Raw genomic sequence first — 26,703 nt, 5'->3', positions numbered from 1 at the left:
TCCTAGCTGTGAGGCCTGTGTGCTAACCACTCGTCCGCCGTGCAGCCCCAACAAAACAACATTCATTTATTTGTTCATTCATTTTCTACCGCTTGTCCTAATGAGGGTCGCAGGGGGTGCTGGAGCCTATCCCAGAGGCGGGGTAGACCCTGGACTGGTCGCCAGCCAATCACAGGGCACATATAGACAAACAACCATTCACACTCACATTCATACCTATGGACAATTTGGAGTCGCCAATTAACCTAGCATGTTTTTGGAATGTGGGAGGAAACCGGAGTACCCGGAGAAAACCCACGCATGCACGGGTAGAACATCGAACTCGGGTCTTCTAGCTGTAAGGCCTGTGCGCTAACCACTCAACCACCGTGCAGCCCCAACAATAGATATTTTAAGTAATTGTGAAGCTGTGAAATTCCCAACGTGTCGTAGCGAGGGATCACTGAACCCCTTTCCACCATATTGCAAAAATCGGATCAGGCATACGGTCCATGTCCCGTTACACCTTTAAGCACATGTGGTCCATTTTTTTTACCTTCAGCAGCCAAGAGTCAACCGTGGTCACAGCACCTGATCAACACACTGTCGGGTCATTTCGCCGCTCTCGGAGGCGCTTTAATGGAGAGGCGGCCTCGACAGGCATCAGCCAAGGGTTTATTACTCTACCTCGACACCTGTCAGAGATGATTGGGCTGTGTAATTGAGGGTCAGAATAAAAGAGGCCACTCAGAGCCTCATCTCTGACACACCAAAGGCTTCACAGACGGCGGGCGACGGGACACTTGGACGCAAGACATTGACGGTCAGTAATGTAAAAACTCTTCACAGAGCGTGTAGAGTGGCGTTTTGGGAAATGGATTCCATGTGGTCCATCATTACAAGAGTTCTTCTCTCTAATATTCAGCTCCACCTGGTATCATGATTTATTTATCACGAGTGGGAACCTACTCACACCCGAGCAGCCCTCTGTTCGTATCATTTGGAAAAGTGCTGGAGAACATTATAGAAGGATTTAGTTCTTTTAGCTTTTTTCCATTTGTGGCACTTTTTTTTTTTTTTGCTGCTAGGCCAGATTTGTTGTGGGCTGAGCTGTGCCAGTCATGTTGCAAAGCTGTGAAGCCATGCTGGGGAAAACACAGATTGACCACAGTGTGGGACCGAGCACGTTTACGGCTATGTCAACATTAACGGTACCCAAACTAGCCATCTTATTCTTGTTGTGAAATTTTTTTTCATAATGCACAGATTTGAAATACTATTGAGAAACTAGCCACGTATACATGGACCCAAATATTCCAATTGCATTCGGTTTATTTGCTCAAACAAAAAGAATGTAACCTTTGTATACACCTCATTCCGAAAGAAAAATGCCAATCCGAATGAATATATAATCGGATTCACAGGGGTGGAATATTCCTTTCCTCAATCGGATTGAGGTATCCTGTGTTTTTCTTCTTCTGTTGTTTATTGGCGGTTGGCAAGCATCTTTCGTGTGCATTAGCGCCATCTGTGGAACAGAATCTAAACCCTTCTATACGCCATTCACAAGTCCAGTTTTATTAAAAAAGAAAATATATATCTATATAAAACATGTCCCGAGTTTAGTTAAAATAATAGGAATATTGAATTTGATCTTTTCCTGTTTAAATTTATCCCGGGTGCGTTCTTTCAGCGCATGCTCAGATATGACGTAACACGCAGATCAAGACGTTCTTCAGTTTTAAAAATGGAGGCGAGCAATCGGCACTGGACTGCCAAAAACGGAACGTTTTTTTTTTTTGTTCCAAACTAAATTTCAAGACTGGACCAACGGAAAACTGGCAATATGGAGTTATTCCAACAAGTGAAAGAAAAACTCGATGAAGTCGGTATCACGTGATGTTGATGCTTACGTTTTACTGGGCATGCCCCATTGACTATTCTGGTTGATTATAGCGGCGCATGTAGACAAGAGATTGGAATATTCCTTTTCCATGTATACCATTGTTTTCGGAAAGGTCATTCGGAAAGATAAAAACTCATGTAAACGTGGCTACTGATAGTACCCCACCCAACCTACCCTCCAGTGGGGTACACACCCCACTGGTTGAGAAGCACTGCTGTAAAAAAAAACAAATAGTATTCTCTTGTCCAAATCAGTTTTGGAATTTCGGCATTTGTGTCAAGGTGTACCCCACCTCTTCTTCTCCCGAACTCAGCTGGGATAGGCTCCAGCTTACCCCTGTGACGCAAGTGGCATAGAAAAAGGATGTGTGGATAAAAACATATTGTTACTGAACTGATCATGAAACTTTTGCGTGGTGGTTAAGTGTGTTATTTTGCACTACCTCAAATTGAAATGGCACTTTAATGTCTTTTCATTAAAGGGACTGTTTGCACCTGGCTAGAAATGACACCGCCGGTGCTTAGCATTAGCAAAGGCTGCTGTGCATGTGTGTGACTATAACCATAGTCATGTAATAATAAACATAAACAATATTCACATGCAGATGATCCTCAATATGTCCCAAGTTAGGACTTAGTCTTGAATATATCGGTATTTATCGGCCAATTACACGCACTCAACGAGCATTACATATGTAAATAAATCAGATGTGAGTTGCCGGAATAAATGAAACGTAACGCCCTCATGGATTGGTCTGAAATGGCGTATATATGAGTGAACTTCCAGCGGATCGCTTCATTACGTGTGGCATCGGACCATCTGTTCTCCTCCTCCACCACTCAGTTTCAGAGTCGGGCCGAGAGGATTCTTCTGCAGCCGCTCGCTTGTTAATTATAAAGCATCCGGGGTCTAGCGTCGGCTTTTGTTTTGTTCCTGGGGAATGTGTTCGCCGGGGCCATTCAAACACTTCTTAAGTGTTATTATTTCCTCCTGGTGGTGTCACATGACGCGGTCCTGCACCTGCACCGGATTCGGCTTACCGTCAAAACAGCATCACGTGCACTTGGAACACATACTGTTTGCAAATACAGTAAAGTCTCGTTATATCGATATCGGTTATAACGAATTACTACTTATTACGATACTATTTTCATTTCCCGGCAAATTTCTAGTCTTTTATGATATAATTATAAAGACATTGTTCTATACTATAGAACAATGTCGAGCGCATTATTGCCCACTTTTAATGCAGTTCGGCGCAGGATCGGATATATGGATAGTCCGGTTATATCGATATAACGAGACTTTACTGTAGTTCATTCTCAAATCATTTCCTATCATGTAAATCATCATCAACATGTGCAAAGAGGGCTGCACGGCGGTCAAGTGGTTAGCATGTTGGCCACACAGTCAGGAGATCGGGAAGCACCATCCGTCATGATTTATCTCGTCACCTCCTGCAAGCTCATTTATCATAGTTGACTTGTTGCCATAAACACATAGCCCACTTTCTTTAACACCTTCTCTTCCAACTGCATTTTGGGAGCGTTTGGACCGACCGCGAGGAATAAGCTGATGTCCCGGGATTCGTATTGCTCACAGGAACTACAAAATGTCCTCAGTGTTTGTTTTCCGGGGAAAAGACAACCACAAATGAAAAGGATTTGTGTCATAATCACGTATAAGATTTAGTGTAGACTACAAACTGTTTAACTGAACCTTTAATTAATTCTTGGTAACAGACTAATTATATTTTAATTCCCACTTCAAAAGACAATTCTAAAGTAGGGATCACCGGAATATTGGAATTGGGATGCACAGAATAAATATCCAAATAGAAGACAGCAATGAATAACATGGCCTGTCTTTTTCAGAATCTGAAAACAATTTAATATTAAATAACATTAATATATTAATAAGGGGCTGCACGACGGTCGAGTGGTTTGCGCGCAGGCCTCACAGCTAGGAGACCCGAGTTCAATTCCACCCTCGGCTATCTCTGTGTGGAGTTTGCATGTTCTCCCCGTGCATGCATGTTTTTTTTCCGGGTATTCCAGTTTCCTCCCACATTCCAAAAACATGCTAAAAAATTGTCCATAGGTATGAATGTGCATACCAGCATACTGTCTTTATTTTGTACAGAGAGGGTATAACAGTTAAAGCACTGCTAGTGCCATAAGATGTCAGTGTCGCTCTACACAAAGAGCTTAAGTCCTATTGGTTTAAAAGCTATTAAAAGCAGTTTAAACGTTGCTGGACATTTTTTATGATGGCAACAGTTTGAAATTAGAACAACTTGGAAGTCAACCAGCATCATAAAACTGACTTCCCCTTTAAAGTTCCGCTATGTTGACACTCTCGGAGTGGTTACCTTTCAAATAAATAGGTTGTTGTTTTCATTGAAAAGTCTGTGAAAGTTTGAGGGAGATGGTTTAAAAATGCTAGAGCCCCCCCCCCCCCCCCCGAAAAAAAAACAAACAAAAAAAACAAAAACATAAAACACTGGCGACATCCAGTCCCTGTGAAGGTGCCAGACGTCAGCTATTAAGTCTTGGCTCTGATTTAGGTCAGGTCATCTTGATTGGTCCCATGCAGATGAGCGGGGGTGGGTGGATGGGGTGGCTGCTGAGGTGTTCTTTTGAAGTGTTGACTGCAAGCTTTTGCTCTAATTATCCTGTCATGGAAGGCTTTATAAGCCCTAAACTTCATTAGGCGCACGTCTGATGCCGTTTTCATGTCGGGCCTCATAGTGTTAAACGGAGCTGTGATGCCTGTGAGGACAAGTCACTAATCAGAAGCATCATTAGGAATTTCACCACTTAATGGGCCTCGTTTATCCCTTCCGGGAGCTTTAGGAAATGGTGGCCTTCTTGAGTCATTAAAGCCACCGTATTGGCGGCTCGGCAAGTTTAGAAGGTTAACACCGTTTTTCCGGAGAGGTTTTATTGTTTCAAAAATGTTTAACCACTTTAATAATTGTCCGAAAAAGGAGAAGGAAGAAGCAGAGCTTATTTAATCCCATCCCTTCACCACATCCCATGTGTTTAAATAGAAGAATAGAGGCTCAAATCCTTCACTGAGTGACCAGGAAATAGTAAAAAAAACTTGATAATGTCACGCTACGGAGCTCCTCAGTCAAGCTGAAATAGCCCTGAGATTAGACCAGAGTATTGTAAGGTCACATGCCAGGAGGGAAAAGGTGAACCCGCCAGTCCACACTGACTTTTTTTTTTTTTTTTTTTTTTTATTGTGCGAGCGCAGCCTCCTTTAACAACAGGATGTTTTCCAATAAAGCCAGCAAGGTCTAAAGTGATTGCGGTTTGTCACGGTATAAAATGTACGGGTGATTATGTGGGTAAACGGAGCGGACCTGCACTGGGAAAAGAAAAGAAAATTGCCAAATCCAATCTTTCATCCTAGTCCTTAACACTGTGGGGGAAAAAATATTTAAACTTAAAGGGGAATTGCACATTTTTGATTTATTTTTACCTATAATTCACAATCCTTATATGAAACATGAACACATATTTCTTTCCCTTTTCTGTGCATTATGACGACAGAAAACTAGTTAATATGACCTAGCTAACAATGCATGTCATTGGGACAAACCTATTTTGACTACCAAGCCCTTTAAAAAAATGTTTTATAATTTTATATACATGCTGTGATCATGTATGTACATTGACGATAACATGTAGTACCTTGCTGTATTTTTACAGTATTTTTATATTCGTAGGCGCATTGATTTTTTTGACCCATTATTCGGAACTAACGTTACTTCCGTCAACAGGCATAGAATAATGTTGCTGTGCGCTAGGCAGATCAGGTTGTAGTGAAACACACACAAAACACAAAACTTACAATGTACGCTCTCATTGGGATGCCGATTGGTTGAATAGCTGTATCTTAGTTAATATGAGCTAGCTAACAATGCAAGTCATTGGGACAAACCTATTTTGACTACCAAGCCCTCTAAAAATTTTTTTTATAATTTTATATACATGCTGTGATCATGTATGTACATTGACGATAACATGTAGTATCTTGCTGTATTTTTACAGTATTTTTATATTCATAGGCGCATTGATTTTTTTGACCCATTATTCGGAACTAACATTACTTCCGTCTACAGGCATAGAATAATGTTGCTGTGCGCTAGGCAGATCAGGCTGTAGTGAAACACACACAAAACACAAAACTTACAATGTACGCTCTCATTGGGATGCCGATTCGTTGAATAGTTGTATCTTAGTTAATATGAGCTAGCTAACAATGCACGTCATTGGGACAAACCTATTTTGACTACAAAGCCCTCTAAAAAATGTTTTATAATTTTATATACATGCTGTGATCATGCATGTACATTGACGATAACATGTAGTATCTTGCCGTATTTTTACCGTATTTTTATATTCGTAGGTGCATTGATTTTTTTGACCCATTGATCGGAACTAACAATATTTCCGTCAACAGGCATAGAATAATGTTGCTGTGTGCTAGGCAGATCAGGCTGTAGTTATATTCTGTGTAGACAAGGAATGATATATGTTTTGTTGGGATGAGGTTGGAATCTGGGTGGTTAGGGGGGTTGGGGCTAGATAAGTCTTGACTTCTTCCCACTCCCTTTCGAACATGTGTACGTTTATATATACATAGGTATTTTTATTTGTATTGATTTTGGTTGGTTTGTTGTGCTTTGGATGTTTTTCATGTTCGAAATAAAGAAGAAAAAAAAATCATTATTAATACTAATAACTATTTGATAACTCATAGATAATATGTAGCCATGACAAATCAGTAGTGTGAGAAGCAAACAACAAGTATTTTTACGTTAAAAACCCATTTGAAGTCGGAAAAGCATGGTAGCAAAAGTCTACCAGATTGAGCCGGTGAAGCAGTTTTCCGTATCGACATGCTTTTTATTCTGTTCTGGGAAAAGCCCGACAGTATGTGAGACATTAGTGCAGGTTGGTTAGCTGACTCGACACAGACTAGATAACGTCTGTGTTTTCCAGGTCGTCACTAAAGGTCGAGCGATTTAGCAGCGTAGTAAAGCTGCTTTCATTACATGGAGGTCTGCTGAGGGTGACTGATTGTTTGCCATGCAGCCAAAGAGAAACAGATAACACCGCTGGTATTAATTCATTCTTTTGTGTCTCTACATGTGTGTGTATGTGTGTGTGTGTGCTGACCCATTACATGAATTTGTTTATTTCGTTTTTTGGAGCGGTCGGTAAGTGCTGTAAAATCCCGATATTACACTCAAGGGTGTGCTTTGCTCTCATTAATGTCAATGTCGTGATGCATGACAGTCGTGAAAATAAGAAGTGAGCTAGGAAGGACACCCTTGAGTGTAATCATGCTTAAGGAATTGTAAAATAAAAGGAATAATTATGATGTCAATCTATAATGCATCTAAATATCCGTCTTTTGATTTGTTGGTGTTTTTTTTTTTGTTTTTTTTCCAGAAGGAAGGATTATGTGTAGATAGCAGAAGGTGAGATTGGCGGGAACTTTTTACGAGTGAGGGTGAAACTGCAAACACTCAGCAAAAAAATTTTTCATTAGCAGCCCCCGACACCCCTCCCAGCCAAAAGCCAAAAAGACAGTTCTATTTATAGACATTATCCAAGGCTAGGGTTACCATGGAGAAGTCACTAATCCCGATTCAAGCTATGGCTTCTATGACTGTGCTGTGGACATGATACTTCCCAGACTTCCCAAAGGAAAATGTTATTCATTTATTTCATTTTCTACCGCTTATCCTCAGGAGCTGTCTTCGGGCGAGAGGCGGGGTACACCCTGGACTGGTGGCCAGCCAATCACAGGGCACATATAGACAAACAACCATTCACACTCACATTCATACCTATGGACAATTTGGAGTCGCTAATTAACCTAGCATGTTTTCGGAATTTGGGAGGAAACCGGAGAACCCGGAGAAAACCCACGCTTGCACAGGGGAGAACATGCAAACTCCACACAGAGATGACCGAGGGTGGAATCGAACTTGGATCTCCTAGCTGTGACGCCTATGTGCTAACCACTTGTCAGCCGTGCAGCCCCAACAAAACAACATTCATTCATTCGTTCATTCGTTTTCTACCGCTTTTCCTCACGAGGGTCGCAGGGGGTGCTGGAGCCTATCCCAGCTGTCTTTAGGCGAGAGGCGGGGTACACCCTGGACTGGTGGCCAGCCAATCACAGGGCACATATAGACAAACAACCATTCACACTCACATTCATACCTATGGACAATTTGGAGTCGCCAATTAACCTAGCATGTTTTTGGAATGTGGGAGGAAACCGGAGCACCCGGCATGCACGGGGAGAACATGCAAACTCCACACAGAGATGGCCGAGGGTGGAATCGAACTCGTAGCTGTGAGGTCTGCGCGCTAACCACATGATGTAAACATGATGTTCCTCAATGTAACATTGGATATTACTATTACATCTTAAGATTGAGTCTTTTACCTCGGTAAATTTTCAGTCTGGTAGCTTTTTATTGACATCGTCTTGACACACACACTCACATAGCACAACTCGAGTTGCACTACGCTTTTACAGACCACCGCTGTGCAGCCTGGAAAATGTTATATGTATTATTATTATTATTATTACACCTTGAGATTGAGTCTATTAGCTCAATGCAGTCTTGACCTTCTTGACACAAATTCTCACGTAGCACAATCAGAGGTGTGCAACACTTAGATATGACTCATGGAAAAATATTGGGACAACGGGTGTCCACACAACAGATGCATTTTCTCTCTGTCCCTCACATAAGCTTAACTTTCACTTTCATGAGGGGCATAGTGACTGCTATATAGTCATTTTGCTAGCTCTTCCTCATTGATGAATGAGTCAATGATGTAACCGAATATAATGGTTATTTATTTTTTAATACAATTTTCCCGATACCAATGCGGTCCCAAAAAACGTGAACATTGCAACAACGATAATGCGCAACAGTCCGATGTTTTGATGCTTCATTGATCAGCATGATGTTACAATTAGCGTCATAACCACTCCTTGCTAACAACCTTTGAGCCTACTTTAATTCCCCAACATGTTTCTGTGTCTTTTTATCCAAGCAGCATCGAACAGTGCATATAACATGGCTAGGAAAACAGTAGCCTACCAGAGAAGTCATTCATCACCGTCCTCATCCTCCTCCTGGGAACTAAAAGCACCGAAGTCGACTATCCTAGATTAAGAGATAGAATATAATCCAATCACAAGTTAAAAGTTTTTTTTGGGAAAGTTTTCCCCCTTTTTCCAAAGTATTGGCTCTCTCCCCCCCCAGATGAATTTGTGGCGCAAACATCTGTCGCGTCAGCTCGGATGGAAAGCAGCAAAGCGTAAAAGTGTTTTAAAATTCCAGGAGGCTGATGAAAACAAGTTTAGCAAAGTAGTTTTGTGCTGTGGAGCCGCTGCGGTTATCGCTCCCTCTCTCGCAGTAACTCATACTTGATGATGCTAATTAGCCGATATTGACGACTACGTGTGATGACTGAGCAGCAGTTAAAGTTAATAAATAATCATCGCACCTGCTTCGATGGCGTTCGGATGGGGTTTTGGTTTGTGGGGGGTTTTCATGTGTTACCTGGCAACATTCAGCTACAATTTCACACAAATCTACCCCAAAATGGACTTTCTTTTAATTGTTTTTTTTTTTTTTTTTTTTTTTTGCTTTGGGGCTTGTTTTCATTAGGATCGCTGCTGGGCCGTGACTTTGGGATAAGAAGTCCAGGCTGAGAGAGCAGCGACTGGCCCTTCTATTAATACAGGCCAAGCAATCAATATGCCACTGGCATTTCTAGGTTTCCTCCAGGCTGCAGTGCTTATCTTAATGGGAGTGTGCTCCAATTTTCTTTTCTTGTGTGGAGCCATATATCATTGCTTACAAAAAAATATATATATAACCTGATTTTAAATGAATTGGGAGATATTGCAAGTGAGAAAAAAAAAAAAGATAAACATTTTTACTTTAACCCTTGCTGCTACTTAAAGGTAACAGTAGTAGTAGACCGCATGTATTGCTGCGTTATCTCATCTTTTCTTTGTGATCTGCTCTCAGTAGTGGCTGTCATAAGATGTTTTCACCACCGCTACTCCTCATGAATCACAGCATCAGTAAAGGATGATGGGCTGCATATTAAAGAAGGGCGATTTGGGCTGAGACGCAGATTCATGTGGACAGATTTCTTGAAAGGATATATGAGGTGCATCAGTGAGCTCACAACACAAAGGCAATGATGCGTAGGCCTGGCGATGTGGATTCCAGGGCGTCATTTTCACATAAATGTCTTTGAGAGGTTTTTAAAGGGGGCTGCATGTTGGCCTTACAGTCAGGGGATTAAGGGTTTGAATCTCTGTTTGGGCGTATCATCTATGTTTCACATGTACTCCATGCCTGTAAACATAGGTACAAGTACAATTCCACAAAAAAAAAAAACAAACCTGCTTACTTCTTCCAATCGGAACCAGTAAGTAGCCCGATAACTAACAAAAAAATGTATTTTATCATGTAAAGACTTTTAACAGTAGTGGTCCAAGCAAGGACCCCTGTGGGATGCCACGACTGATTTCATTCATTCATTTTCTACCACTTTTCCTCACAAGGGTGTGCTGGAGCCTATCCCAGCTGTCTTCGGGCGAGAGGCGGGATACACCCTGGACTAGTCGGCAGCCAATCACAGGGCTGCCAAGGTGCTGCAATGCTGCCTGAGGAGCACAAGAGCCCAGAAGGGAGGCTGACGTCATTGCAGCTCCAAAAGGCAGATGCAATGCATTATGGGAAAACTTTAAAAGATTTGTATTTTTTCCAAGGCGGGATACACCCTGATTGGCTAGCCAATCACGGGGCACATATAGACAAACAACCATTCACACCTATGGACAACCTAGCATGTTTTTGGAATGTCGGAGGAAACCGGAGTACCCACGCATGCACGGGGAGAACATGCAAACTCCACACAGAGATGGCCGAGGGTGGGATTGAACCCGAGCTGTGAGTTCTGCGCACTAACCACTCGACCGCCGTGCCGCCCTGACACAGCCCTGTTAGATATTAGTCTTTTAGATTCAGTCTAATAGCTTCTCACAGAAGGCTTTCGTGACACACACTCACACAGCACAACTAAAATGTGTGCAACACTCCCAGATAAACCATGGAAAAGATAGTAAACAGATTTGTTTGTTGAGAACTTGCTATGACATCTCTTCCGAAGAGCGTGTGTGTGTGGCAGGAACTGTGATACGCTTCACTGACACTATTTAAAAGTCATTTCATACTGACTTTTCAATACTGTAGTCGCATCACATGCTACATATGGGATTTATATCCACATACAAATGAGGCTTCAGTCGCATTTGAAAAAAAAATGAATTGTGCTGTTCACACTGACATGAAAATATCACATACAGGTTACAATGTGCAAAAAAATCGGAATCGACCTGCAGTGTGACATACGTAGACATTGACTTTGTATGCCTTCATTCTGGGCTCGCTTGATCTTCCGCATTGATGATAACAGTACAGCTCTTTTTTTTAATACAATTTGAAAGCATTTCAAATTGTGTGATCACTGACGACTTATCGGATAGCATTAGGGTCCCATAAAGGTACCATAAAGGTAAAAAAAAAATGTGTACAGTGTTCCCTCACTCCATTGCAGTTCATATTTTTTGCAGATTCACTAATTCATTGAATTTTAAAATGCAATTTTAGTGCTTTTTAAAAACAATTTTACAGTGTTAGAATTCTGTTACAGTCCAAGCATGGCCCTTTAAGAAGAATTGCATTGTGGGAAGTGGAGTGTTGTAGTCTTGTGTGTCCTGATTGACTGTAAACCGTCTTCCTGTTGTGGTCATGGCTAACTATATGATGGATAGCTAGCAAACAGCTAGTTTTTATTATTAGATTTTAATTATTATTAATAATATATTATTATTTATTATTATAGATTATTTTATTATTTATTATAGATTATTACGACAAGGACACAAAAACTCCACAGCCGAATGGCAAAGATGTGCAGTCAGTGAGTCAGGAGTTTCTTGTGTCCAACTAAGTAGTTTGTTCATTAAAATTAAAACGGAATTTTAACTTTGACGGTGTTTAAACAAGAATTGTGAGGACATGTTAAAGCCTGTCTGAGAAAAGTGTATAATGTGTATTTTGAGGGATTTTACAGCGTTAAAATATTGCTACTTTGCAAATTTCATTTGTTGCAGGCTATTTTTGGAACCTATCCAGACCATCACATGGTTAAGGGAACTGGTTAGATTGAACCTAAAATACGTGTTTTGGCATTGCGGCACTTTTTAAAAGCTTTTAGGGAACTGACAAGAAATGTGGAAACTATCAAATTGTTCTCTCTGCAGAGGAGACGAGTCATATTGACAGGACATACTCTCCTGCTTGTCTCCCTCTTCCAAAAACAATTTGTCATTGCTTTCTGCTGTTTCTGTATGTGACACCCTGTAGGGCGGCCGCCTCAATGAATGACAAAACCTGTCACCGTGCGTCGTTTCCACTCTCTTTGTGTGAACATCCTTGCGTCTGCTACACCTTCATCATGTATGGCAGTGGGATTGAGAGATTTTTTTTTTTTTTTAAACTGAGACCTATTTGCAAACAAAATCACCGGGAGACATTCCCCCACAAGACACCATCTGGCTGTGCCACACGTACCTGCCTCCATCATACCTCTCTCGCCATCACCCGGCTCTGCTATTTATAGACACTCTACCGTCCACCACCCCCACGCTGCATCTTGTAAAACAGCAACCGCAAAAATCTACCTGAAGAATCTGCTAGGGGCAATCCATCATCAGGGTGACAGACGTCAACGCATCTCGCCATCATTGTTTGGATAACATCTTTCAACAGTTTTTTTTTTTTGCCAGAGATAGGCGAGGCCGCCAATAACGTTTGTCATCATTTGAAGTCCCATTAGGGCTATTTTCGGCTGTGCTAATGTAAGATGAGCTGTGAAACACAACATGAGGACAAAACGTCTCGTATTGGCCGACGAGGGGCGATAACGTCACCAAATTTCACACCCACAGAATATGAAGTGATGTGGGATATCAGCCGTGAACCGCAATGGGCTATCAGGGTTATCAATAAAGTGATTAGAGTCTCATCTCAGAGAGGTGGCGACTGAATTGTCATCATCGGTATTATGCCATCGAACAAGCGTCCCCCCCCCCCCCCAGCCGGCCGGGGAACGATATTGAGAGGCCTAATAGAGACGTGCATTTGCAAGCTTGTTAGGCATTTGCTGCATTTTGATAAGGTCCACAGCGACTACGCTCTCACTGCTGTGGGAACTCTTGAAAGTGTCAAATGATGGCGTATGTTCTGTCTAGCCCCAATTACTGTGGTTAAAAGCTCTTAATATGCATGTTAGCACCAATAACTATCAGTTAAATTAATGAATACTACAGGAAATGTCTGCTATTGTTAATGGTTGTAATGCAATTGATTCCGTTTGAAAAATACAGAAGAACCCCAATCCATTCCAGGGTGGTCGAAAAACAATACAAGTAATGAACATATTTGTTAACTGTAATGATGATTCCACTTTGAGTTGTTTTGAAAATACTTTTTTTTTTTATTAAACAGTGCTACAATTGATTGGCGAACAGTCCAGGGTGTACCGTCCCTCTCGCCCCAAGTCAGCTGGGATAGGCTCCAGCATACCCCAAGACCTTAGTGAAGACAAGCAGCAAAGAAAATGGGTAACTGGAAATTGTATACTGGAACCTCAATTTGGCTGTACAATAACTGAGACTGTGTATAAAAACCAAAACATATGTTTCACAATAATTCCTCCAAAATGTAATCATAAAAAAATAAATAATTTCAAATAAGTAATTTAAATAATGAATGAATTGATAATTTAATTAAACAGCCCATTTGTGTCATTTGAATAGGAGTAGGTGCAGATTCTGGAAGATCTGTGTGGGTAATTGTGTGTAGCTGCTCTTTAGTAGTCCACAACTCAATTCAAAGGGGCGAAAATGAGCATAATAGGTCCCCTTTAAGACAGTATTTTTTCAATTGATAAGCTAAAATATTCATCCAAGTAAAATGACAGGAGCTTTTCTTCCTGTCACTTACACATACCAGTGGAATGATGCAGCTAAAAAAAAAGTGTCTCAAAGGTTGTTAGCAAGCAAAAAACAAAGGCAAATGTGGGGAATGCGGTCATAAAAATATTTTTTCCAAAACTGGTTCTGGAAAAGCAGGGGTTGTCTTTTGTGTGTGTGTGTGGGGGGGGTTCAATGCGATAATTGATATCTTAGTGTAGCATCTTATCTCGACACCGCAGTATTCTCATGTCCCAAGTTGATCATGAAGATTGTGTCTTAAAACAAGTAGACCAAATTTTTAGACGTCTGATGTATGGTATAAAATGTATTCTTCCCCTTTTATACATATTGCAATGCTTTATTCTGTGTAAAAAGACAAACATTGATTAAATGAAATCATCAGAAACCAGATGTGCTGGCACAGTTCTCCAGTGAGAAGCTATAAAAGCCCCCCCCCACCACCCCACCACCCCCCCAACCTCTTTTTAGGATGGATTTCACCAGTCATGCTATCATGAAAACAATTAACCAATGTGCATGCATCAGCATCTTAATAATTACATATTGAGTTATTACTGAAAAACTCATAAACATATTGATTGCTTGCTTATTTCAGGAAATATGCAGAAAATACATGTCCCCTTTTTGATTAATGGTGCAGAACATGTCACTTCATTTGTGTGTTTCGTGTGATTATAGGGAGCAGCGTTGGCCGGGAAACATGCTGGTGTGTGGAGAGGTGCTACCTCGCTCCAAGAAAAGACAAGACCAAGTGATCTTAGAGAGGAGGAAAATACTTTCCACTTAAGTGAGTAATCAACAATTTATTCTAGAGCCAGTCTGACAAATTGAAAGCCACTATAACAGTGCCTAGAACCAAAGACACTATTAACATGCCAAAGTGGTGGGCAGGTGTGTTATTATCATCCTGACTGTGCCAAGCTAACGGGTATTTTTCGACCTCCGTGTATATACAGTACACCGCCCACTAGTGCCAAATTTTAAACGGTGTTTAGTTTGGACGTAGTCTAAAACAGAAAAACAAGTAAAACATTTTATGCTATAAAAATTGCACTGAACTGCTACAACATAAAACCAACATAAATCTACAATGTAAAATTCCATAGACAAAAAGCTTAAATAAGTCTATAACAATAAGAAACTACTTTTTTGTCATGTGGCTTGTTCAGTGCTAATTTATGGCAAAAACTACACCTCCCATACAGTGCAGCTTCAGGGAGTAGTGAAGTGGACGCTGATATCACCTTTTGAAGTCTTATATCGCGATCGTGTTTTTATCTGACAGATCTTAAGTACGTTGGATCAAGTGTAGAATTACTACAGTTTCTGTTTGGTCTGCTTACTATTGTAACAGTTGATTTAGCGTAGGTTGATGAGTGACGTTGGAGGCTTTACATCTCAGATACTACATTGGTGGCGAAGGTATTTGGGGTGTGTCGCCTGGCATTTAGAGCTAGAAAGAGTTTGTGAGATTTTGTATTGTCAAAAAGTGACTGTAGTCTCGGACGCTACACCAACTGACGTGTTTCGAAAGGCTGGACTACTGCATAATGAAGAAGACAACTCAAGCTAAAGGTCTAATTTCCCTGGAGACGGAAGTCGCCAAGATTGAGGCAACAAAGGTAAAAGATAGACTGACAAAGTCATAACTATGTTATGACGTGGATATCTGTGACAGGCTTATATACTGTATGTGCAATTATTTTTTTCTCTTTAAATTTATTGGATGCGGCAATTATACTAGTATGCTCTATATTCCGGGAATTACATTATCTTTAAAAGTCATACAAAAACCTACCACTGCTATATCACACTGTACTACTGCAGTAAGTAAAATAACCATGATTTTTTTTTTGGTCCCCTACCCTGCAAAAATGCAAACAGATGTCATACTGAGTTGTTCTGCTTGGTAGAAATTTGCATTTTATATGTACAGCCAGCCAACAAATCATTTCCTTGGTCTGCATGATGCAACAACCAATGTTTACAGCTTCTGATGAAAGCTTCCTGCGCAAATTCTGCACTTTTCCAGGAAACATTTGAGCAGCCGTGGCATTAATAATCCATGGGATCGGTGTTCATGCGTAAATGCAGCTCACAGGCCCCATATAAGTGGGAGTCCTCAGTTGGCCACTGTTTTTTTTTTTTGAGACCTTTCATGGGAGCTAAGCTGTGATTGATGACAGAAGGGCTGGATGGGGAGATAACAGTCCTGCTGCAGCCTGAAGGAAGAGCGCCTGATAGAAGTTCAAGAGCCGACGAGGACGGGGACAGTGGTGGGTAATAGAACAGTCAGTATATTTATATAGTGTGGGACAAAATTTACAGGGTTGGAAAGTAAGTTAGCCAACCAGGAAGAACATGCAGAATTGTGTCTGTGTACATACTAACACTTACCAAAACAGCATTTCAGCTGTATTGTTGTACTTAGCAGGTAAATTATGTACCTTTTATATGTTTGGTGATGTGTGTGATATAACAGGTCAACACTAGTGACGCTTGGCTCTACTTGCCTTGGTTTGGGCCATATATGAGAAAACCTATTGATGCGATCAGAGCTCGAGAGAAAAGCACTCAGGCTCCTTGGGAATGGTGTCCACCCATGAGGGCCACGTCAGGTGACACCAACCCACTTGTACTCTGGTTCTTTTTACTTCATGGTTCCGACATGGTGCATAACTCGAAGATCCGGAGGAAAGTGTTCAGGATTATTGGGAAAAGCAATCGTGCTATTTGAGGATACGCCGTCTTTAATTCATCCATCCATTTTCTATCCTCATAAGGGTCGCTGACATACTGGAGCCTATCCCAGCTGTCTTTTGGCGAGAGGCGGGGTACAACCCGGACTGGTCGCCAGCTAATCGCAGGGCACATATAGACAAACAACCATTCACACTCACATTCATACCTATGGACAATTTGGAGTCGCTAATTAACCTAGCATGTTTTTGGAATGTGGGAGGAAACCGGAGTACCCGGCATGCACGGGGAGAACATGCAAACTCCACACAGAGATGGCCGAGGGTGGAATCGAACTTGGATCTCCTAGCTGTGAGGTCTGCGCGCTAACCACTCGACCGCTATGCAGCCCCAAGTGTAAACATGATATTCCTCAATGTCACATAGGATATTACTATTACACCTATGGAATTGAACTTGGGTCTCCTAGCTGTGAGGTCTGCGCACTAACCACTCGTCCACCGTTCAGCCCGGAAAATGTTATATATTATTATTATTATTATTACACCTTTAGATGGAGTCTGATTGAGACAAACATGAAAAACATTGCATGTTTACATTCAACAAGGAGTAGGAAGAAGCAGAGCTTATTTAATGCTACCCCTTCACTTCACTGGTTCTGCTTGAAAGGCGCAAGCAAATAAATGTCTGATCTACTGCTACAACTCTGTTTTTTTGCAGTATCTCCATGAGAAAGAGGCTATAAACTGTGCATGGGCTGCCTGGTGGGTGGTGCGTGTAATATAAATATAACAGCGTAAGGGAGGCAGCACAACTTCATCATTTCAGGCTCATGTTTTTTCGGAGGCAAACATGACTGGGCTAATGTTGCTTTATTTGAGAAGAGCTACCCTGCCGACAGTCACGAGTGATGTGAGCAGAAAAATCCACAGCAGGGCCTGGCCGGCAGCGTTTGGTATCTAATCAATCGGCCGTGGGAGGACAACAACACAACAACATGCGCTCAGACGGGAACACACACCCACTGTAATCACCCACAAATGCACTCCCTCTCTATACCATCTCATATCATCCAGCAGATACTCACGAAGCCCACGCACGCATCAATCACGCGTGCTTTTTTTTTTCCTGTTGTCATACTCAAATATAAACAAAGTGTCATACACACTCGTAACGTACACACCGCATTCAGCTAATCAGCCAAAAAGACGAATTCCGATGTCACTTGCCTTGCTTGTTCCAAATTAGTAGATCTGCAAAAATTAATCAATGAATCAACTATTATCTAATAATCAACAACTATCTTTTTTTTGTTACGAACTAAATGTGGGCTGCACGGTGGATGAGTGGTTAGCACACACGCCTCACAGCTAGGAGACCCAAGTTCAATTCCACATTCCAAAAACTGGCAAAATTGAAGAACGTTGTCAATCGATTAAAATATTTGATCGCGATTAATCACATTTCCGGCCATAGTTAACTCACAATTAATCGCAGATGGAAAAAAGTTTTTATTTATAATAAGTAGGTACCTCACAGCTAAGAGACCGGGGTTCAATTCCACCCTCGGCCATCTCTGTGTGGAGTTTGCATGTTCTCCCCGTGCATGCGTGGGTTTTCTCCGGGTACTCCGGTTTCCTCACACATTCCAAAAACATGCTAGGTTAATTGACAACTCCAAATTGTCCATAGGTATGAATGTGAGTGTGAATGGTTGTTTGTCTATATGTGCCCTGTGATTGGCTGGTGACCAGTCCAGGGTGTACCCCGCCGCTCGCCCAAAGACAGCTGGGATAGGCTCCAGCACCCCCGCGACCCTCGTGAGGAAAAGCGGTAGAAAATGAATGAATGAACAAACTAAATGTCACTGTGTAACTGTGTCACGGTGGACGAGTGGTTAGCACGCATGCCTCACAGCTAGGAGACCCGAGCTCAATTCCACCCTCGGCCATGGTTGCATGGGTCTTCTCCAGTTTCCTCCGACATTCCTAAAACATGCTAGGTTAATTGGCGACTCCAAATTGTCCATAGGTATGAATGTGAGTGTGAATGGTTGTTTGTCTATATGTGCCCTGTGATTGGCTGGCGACCAGTCCAGGGTGTACCCCGCCTCTCGCCTGAAGACAGCTGGGATAGGCTCCAGCACCCCCCTGCGACCCTCATGAGGATAAGCGGTAGAAAACGAATGAATATTAAATCAAACTAAATGTCCTGATTTCAGCCTCTGAAATTTGTTTTTTTTTAATTTCCCTCGTCCTCCATGAAAGCAGAGCTATTATATTTGTGTTGGCTGCAAAACAAGACATTCACACATCAGTTTTGACTTTGGAAAACAGTAATGGACATGTTTGCCTCTTTCTGATATATTATGGACGAAAACCACTAACTGTTTGTGTGTTTGGTTCATATTGATTTAGTCTGCCTGGGGCCTAACCGATTACTTGATTAGTGCAAACAACAAGCTTCAGATTAATCGACTAAGAAAATAATCGTTAGTTGCAGCTGTGATCTCTTGTATTGACTTTTCAAAGGAGACACATTTTATCCGAGAGGAGACTGGTGGTGTGTGGAGAACTCTATAATGTTGACTATGAATTTTTGTCATTTTTACCCGAGTGCATCGCCAATGGAGTATCAGCTCAGTGCTTAACATCCCGGCGACTGAGGGCAGATTGGGCAGTTTATCAGGTCTAACAAGGTAATAGTTGTTTAGCTTCCTTAAAACCCAGACTGCTGTGATTGGTTGGCGACCAGTCCAGCGTACCCCGCCTCCAAAGTCAGCTGGAATAGGCTCCAGCATACTCCTCTGACCCTAGTGAGGATAAGTGGTATAAAAAATGGATGGATGGAAAACCCAGACTGATCAGGTACTAGAAGTAGTACCTGGTTTTGCCAATGGAAAAGCATGAAAATTGAGTTTAACGTCAAAGAACGTCACATTTATATTTGTACAAATCAAGATACAAATGATGCAAAAAAAAGAGTAGGAAGAAGCAGATTTTATTTGGCTGCTTTAATGGGAAATTATCTAACCTTAAAGTTCATTCATTCATTCATTCATTTTCTACTGCTTATCCTCACGTGGGTTGCGAGGTGTGCTGGAGCCTATCCCAGTTGTACCCAAGCGGGGTACACACTGGACTGGCCGCCAGCCAATGACAGGGCTGCCAAGGTGCTGCAATGCTGCCTGAGGAGCACAAGAGCCCAGAGGGAGGCTGACGTCATTGCAGCTCCCTCAGGCAGATGCAATGCATTATGGGAAAACTTTAAAAGATTTGTATTTTTTTCCATTGTAAACTCATATTGGTACATTCAGTCATTTTCTACCGCTTATCCTCATGAGGGTTGCGGAGGTGCTGCAGCCTATCCCAGTTGTCTTCAGGCGAGAGTCGGGGTACACCCTGGACTGGTTGCCAGCCAATCACAGGGCACATATAGACAAACAACCATTCACACTCACATTCATACCTATGGACAATTTAGAGTCGCCAATTAACCTAGCATGTTTTTGGAATGTGGGAGGAAACCGGAGTGCCCGGAGATCGAACTCGGGTCTCCTAGCTGTGAGGTCTGCATGCTAACCACTTTACCGTCGTGCAACCTGAAAGTTATGCAGTTTTATTTATAGGCTGACAATAAGCCTTCTATGATATACATGTTCCTACATCTCTGACATCATCCACTCTTATGTGACCTTGACTTTTAACGCATTGGTGATTGCGGCTAATGATGTAAGAGTCGCAGTGGGTGGACACCATTGTTTGAAAGAGGGGCGCTCCCCTCTCTAAATCTCATCTAAGTTCTGACAGATCCAACCTGGCACGTTCCTATACCACTAGGTGACACGTTATATTTATTTCTCCTCTCTTCTCGCTTTGCTATTTACTCCATATAGCACCCTGGACCCTCAAGCTATTGTCAGTTAGTGTTCACCTCCCATGTCTGGATTTAAAAAAAAAAAAAAGGATTGAGATCAGGTTTGCTGTCAACCGGTCCTCATTTTTCATTTTTACGTTGACCTGGTCATTCTTCTCAAATGGCTTTTCTCTGCTGGTTCTTCACAGATAATGCTATGCAGTTGTGCAATTCAGAAGTCAACCAAAAGCTCCCGAGTTGCATGATACAGTTTGTTGACTCCGCTTCATTGATCACCATTATCCCAAAATTAGAATCATAATTCCTCCTCTGTTGTTTACTGACTTGCTAATTGAGACACACGACACACTTTGGTTCCCAACGGACCTCTGTGTTGCGGCTGTTGCATCTCTCCAGGTCATTGGTGTATGTATGTGTGTGATTGACTGGAAGAAAAGCTCTGGGGAGTAATGATGTGCGGATCGAAACCGAATGCCAGCTCTTCGTGCTCTAAAATCAATACTCCAATTATAATACTGATACTTTTGAGGTAATGTTTGTCTGAAATCCTACTGAAGATTCGCACCCTCAACCCCCAATGCACTAATTGCATACATTTCCACACTTAACGACGGCCGCATGAAGAGGAAACATCAAATCCCCGAGCTCGGAGTCGTAAGGCCGTAGTCCCATGTGACAAAATGTAATTGCAGTGTGTGAGGCTTTTTGACAAACCTTGGAAAATTCCAAGCCTCGGCAACAACGGCATCCATTTGGATGCGATATCCTCTCACCCCATGCACAATTAATTTGATACAAGCCCCCACAACATAAATCCTGGATGATTATGCCGTATTCAGGACAAAAGGCTGTGTGACTATTTCCATCTTCTCAGGAAATTAGTTTTGTTGTATTATGTAGATGCATTCTGACGGCTGATATGTTGGAATGGGTCGAAGTTGTTATTAAAGGGAAAATATATTTCTCCGTATTACAACTGTAATGGTTGCAAGTTGTCATCCGGGCTAATGGTAACGGTCATGGTATAAGTTTAACAAAGTAGCTTTTTTTCCTCACAGTTCTTCGGACTGCGTTCCTATGTAAGAAGTAGTCAATCACACATTATAATGGGAGTTCAAATGGGGTTAAAAAATAAGAGTAATATACTTGGTTACAGCGCCCGACTCTATCATCAATGCAGACAATGGAGGGAAGAGCCCAGAATGGAAGTACACAAAGTGTATATAACAGTGTGAAAGTTTAGTTTGTGTAGGAGTGAGAGTTAGCGTCATCTATTGTGTGTCTCCCAGTATTTTTCCATAGCTGGTCTGTAAGCGTAGTGCAACTCGAGTTGTGCTATGTGAGTGTGTGTGTCAAGAAGACGTCGATAAGAAGCTACCAGACTGAAAAATCACAAATAGACTCAATCTTAAGGTGTAATAGTAATATCAATTGAGGAACATCATGTTTACACTTGGGGCTGCACGGTGGACGAGTGTTTAGCATGCATACCTCACAGCTAGGAGACCCGAATTAAATCCCACCCTCGGCCATTTCTGTGTGTCTATATTCCAAAAACATGCTAGGTTAATTAGCGACTCCAAATTGTCCATAGGTATGAATGTGAGTGTGAATGGTTGTTTGTCTATATGTGCCCTGTGATTGGCTGGCGACCAGTCCAGGGTGTACCCCGCCTTTCGCCCCAAGACAGCTGAGGTAGGCTCCTGCACCCCTCATGAGGATAAGTGGTAGAAAATGAATGAATGTACCAATATGAGTTTACAATTGAAAAAAATACAAATATTTTATTGCATCTGCCTGAGGGAGCTGCAATGACGTCAGCCTCCCTCTGGGCTCTTGTGCTCCTCAGGCAGCAATACAGCACCTTAGCAGCCCTGTGATTGGGTGGCGACCAGTCCAGGGTGTACCCCGCCTCTCGCCCGAAGACAGCTGGGATAGGCTCCAGCACCCCCTTGCGACCCTCGTGAGGATAAGCGGTAAATTAATGAATGAATGTTCCGGCTCCGCTGGCCATTGTTTTTTTCTCATCTTTTTTCTACTAAGCAACATGATTGGTCAAAATGTGTTGTGTAATGTTTTGTTGATATTGTGTTGTTTCACTGTAAATAATCAAAATGTAAATGTAATTGTACAGCAAATCCCCCCCTGGTGCATCTTTTTCCCGAAGAACGCAATTAAAAGCCCAGTCGATGGTACTGGAAAGTGGCCAGCTGTTGTGGGTTAATAGATGGACTTGGCCAGACGTCTGCGAGGTGACCGCTAGCCTGGCAGCCGGCTGGGATAAGGTTGCACATTGTAAGTGGACATGCACTCCGCTTCCCCGGCTGTGTAGTTGTCAGGGGAGATGATAAAGCACCTTGACTCTCTCCTCCCCACGTATCCCCTGTCCTCGCATCTCCCCTTTTTATCCTAACCTTCCTCGCCCCCTCTTTCGCTGTCCACCAAGGCCAAAACAAGTACAGTGCTGACACGTGGGGGACGATTTGGCAGACTTTAGACCCCGGAGTGAAGTGTCTCTATTGACTCGGGGACGGGGGTGCTCCAACAACGGAATAGATAAAATAACAGAATACGTACAGGCTCCAATAACTATGGTGCTAAGTCAGATCTGATCCACTTTGACCAGGAATGACACAGCATACTAAATATACATGCATGGCAGTGTCCTATATAATCACTCGCTTTGACCTGGTTGCAACTATTTCTTACGTTAGCATCACTTTTATTTGGCATTTGACCCCCTTTTTTTTATTTTCCAGAAAAAGAGCACAAGATGACTCAGTGTCATTATGCTCAGTCAGACGAACATGTTGAAAGCAACACAAAGGAATAACAGCGGAACCTTTAACCTTCAGCGTTTCCATCCTGAATGTTACACCAGACCTTGCCAAATCTGGTCAGCATCTGAAGGTTTAATTCTACAAGTGTGTTTTGCTTTTTCTTTGAATTTTTGCTGGATGCCACCATAATACCAGAAGGGTACCAGTGGTGGCACTTCCGTCTACAGCAGGGGTGGGCAAATATTTGGACTTGTGGGCCGCATTGAGTTAACAAAATTGTCCGGGGGATCAGAACATATATTTAAAAACACACTATGTTATGCTTATCATTTTCCTTGATTTTTTTTTTTTTTTCTAATTTTAAGTGTTGTATGTTCTCATGTGGGGCAGTACGGCGGTCCAGTGGTTAGCGCGCAGACCTCACAGCTAAGAGATGAGGGTTCAATTCCACCCTCAGCCATCTCTGTGTGGAATTTGCATGTTCTCCCCGTGCATGCGTGGGTTTTTTGCGGGTACTCCGGTTTCCTCCCACATTCCAAAAACATGCTAGGTTAATTGGCGACTCCAAATTATCCATAGGTATGAATGTGAGTGTGAATGGTTGTTTGTCTATATGTGCCCTGTGATTGGCTGGCGACCAGTCAAGGGTGTACCCTGCCTCTTGCCTGAAGACAGCTGGGATAGGCTCCAGCACCCCCTGCAACCCGTGAGGATAAGTGGTAGAAAATGAATGTTCTCATGTCCCTTTATAAGAGCAATTTAAACATCCGACCAATGTAATTTAATTTTACAGTTTTTTTAAACTAAATAAAATATCCGACTTGCAAGTCATGTTAAAAGTTGAAATACTTAGAAAGCAACTGGCGGGCCGGATTCAATCACTTGGTGGGCTGTATGTGGCCCCCGGGCCGTAGTTTGCCCACCGCTGATCTCCAGTGTTAGGTAGGTAGGTAGGTATTATTATTAGGTATTATTAGGTATTATTATAGCACCCTTATATTCAGTCTCGTAGATTCTCATAGCAGGCCAACACTCACATAGCACAATCAGAGTTGAGCAGCAGGTACATATGACTGATGGACCAAATATACATTGTTACCAAATATTTTGCTTTTATTTTTTTCTTACAATTTGAAAACCTTGTAAATTTTGTCATCATTGACTACTTTTTCGATGGCATCACAGTTCAAAGAACCAGGAAGAAAGGCTACAGAGAATAGCCGACAGTTGGATTTAGGTTTATTGTACGACTGCTCACATACTTCCTTTGGCACTTTGGCACACAAGGCAACCGTAGTGAGGATAAGCGGCATAGAAAATGGATGGATGGATATTTGGAACTAAACTATGTGTGTGCCTGTGTTAAATTTTCCCAACAATTCCTAACCTTCTGAATGCTACACTCCTCCAATGCTCTTCCACATCCTCCTTGAGTGTGTTACTACATGTAAAAACTCCATGCCAAGCTCTTATAAAATGCAGTGCTGCCATCCTGTGGCTGAAACCTGCATCATCTGCGTTATCATCTCTTTTTGCCTTTAGCGTGAAAAAATGTGAAATATGTTTTCGGCAACGAGCGTTCAAGTTTAAAAAATAGTATATATAAATATTTTCTATTGAATGAGTTAAAAAGCACAAAGTCATTAAACGCAGCATGTTTGGCACATGAAAATAATGCATACTTTTAGTTTTATTACATTTTTTTTACACTTGTATGATGGTTAAAAACAGCATGATGCAAAAAGTTGATTTTCTTAAAGGCATATGCCATTAAAGGATGAGTACTTTTATTTTAATTTTATTAAGGGTTGGCATTAATTAGGACAAGCAGTAGTACAGAAATGAAGAAAGTTGTTCACTTTCTCCTTGACTGGTTAAAAAGATACATCTTCCTTAAACGATACACGCATCGTCAAATGATGAGTAATTTTGTTTCATTTTAGTTTTACTGAATGAAATTATATTGCCTTTGACTTCATTTTAAACTTCTATTATACCTAAAATTATAAAAATGCATTGTGCACAATGTCAGCCTGCCTCGTTACGACACTTCCTTTAAATCCAAATGTCTGACATGCATCACAAAGGGTGACTTTAACAATACAGCCTTCAACTTAGCTTTACACAGTTAAACATGCTGAAAAACATTGTTAATACAACTTTAATGACAGCGACAATTTGACCATGGAATGGATTCATTACATTTCTATTAATCTTTAATGGAGAAACATTGTTTTTCTTGGAAAAAGTCATTTATTATAATTTGCTTGTTTTTTTTTATGGATATCAATTATCTAACCAGCGGTATTTGTGTGTGCATATATTACAGCATCGTGTCTTGATATAAACATTGACTATTTTCAAGAGAAAATCTTATAAATATTGCTTCAAATATTTCATGCACAACTGTTTTAATAATGTTGAGCATATTAGGAAAAAAAAAATAAAAACAAGATTATGGCAGTCAATACTTGACTGAAATATTTAGCAACACTGTTTACTCATTCAGTAAGCTCGGTCCACATGAGCAATCTTTATAAATATAACGCCTCAAAATGTTCCGCAATGTGATTGATTGAGAGGCACAAAATGCAGATTTTTCCATCTAAAAGGCACAAGTCTTTAATTATGTATGTGAACACTGCCTCCGCTCAATAATTTACTGTATATAGCCAAACAAATGATGGATTGGGGCTTCAAATGTATTCACTCTCCAAATGTAGAATAGAGGGAAGTCCGACGTAGGTAAGAAGGGCAATGAATTCCAAGTAATGCTTGCAGAGAGCCTAAAGTTAAAAGGCGTGCATGCTGTATTAATTTACCGGTCACGCTTGGTGAAAACCTGCATTGCATTAACGGACTTCAATCTGTCACAAAATGCCTTGGGTGTGTCAAATGCAGCTTTAGAATGGTGGAAGAAGTTTTTGGGTGCTGTGTCCTGAAAGCTGGAAAACGTGGTAATGCGGTAGGAAAGAGGCGGATTCTTGCAAGCTACGACTGACTTTGCACTGGCCTGATTAGTATTCTATTTACAGCACAGAGGACTTTGGTTTAAATTTATCCAGCAGGAAGGGGAAAAAAAGGAAAAGGGCTCGCCCTTCCAACTCGGGAACAGAGCTGACTGGACCCAAACCGCTCTTTTCTTGTAGAGGGACGGAGATTTGTGGGGTTTTATTCTGCCTCGGTGCCGTGATTTTGGCACTTGAGTAAAAAGTCCTGTGTCTGGACTTGACACGTGCTTCTAATGACATGCCACAGTGCTGCTGGCAAGATGCTTTAGGCTCACATTTGAAACCAACACGGCCTTAGAACTGTATCGCCAGGATCCAACTC

The 26,703-nt window shown here is 41.7% G+C and overlaps 2 protein-coding genes across 2 annotated transcripts in view; one reads left to right on the top strand and one right to left on the bottom strand.

Moving 5' to 3' along the window:
- The window catches only part of LOC131139141 (lysyl oxidase homolog 1), a 232,520-nt gene that overhangs the window by 8,698 nt on the left and 197,119 nt on the right, over window positions 1–26,703 (top strand). The window contains exon 2 of the mRNA XM_078795859.1: window positions 14,693–14,801. The gene's annotated coding sequence lies outside the window, so the exon portion shown is untranslated. The remainder of the gene's footprint in view (window positions 1–14,692; window positions 14,802–26,703) is intronic.
- Window positions 1–26,703, bottom strand: part of insyn1 (inhibitory synaptic factor 1) — an 81,644-nt gene that overhangs the window by 7,439 nt on the left and 47,502 nt on the right. The gene's annotated exons all lie outside the window — the stretch shown is intronic.

This window comes from Doryrhamphus excisus, linkage group LG13 (assembly GCF_037039965.1).
Source record: "Doryrhamphus excisus strain RoL-2023G ecotype Guam linkage group LG13, RoL_Dexc_Guam_v1.1, whole genome shotgun sequence".
NCBI lineage: Eukaryota > Metazoa > Chordata > Actinopteri > Syngnathiformes > Syngnathidae > Doryrhamphus > Doryrhamphus excisus.
This window is presented reverse-complemented; position numbering and strand designations above follow the sequence as displayed.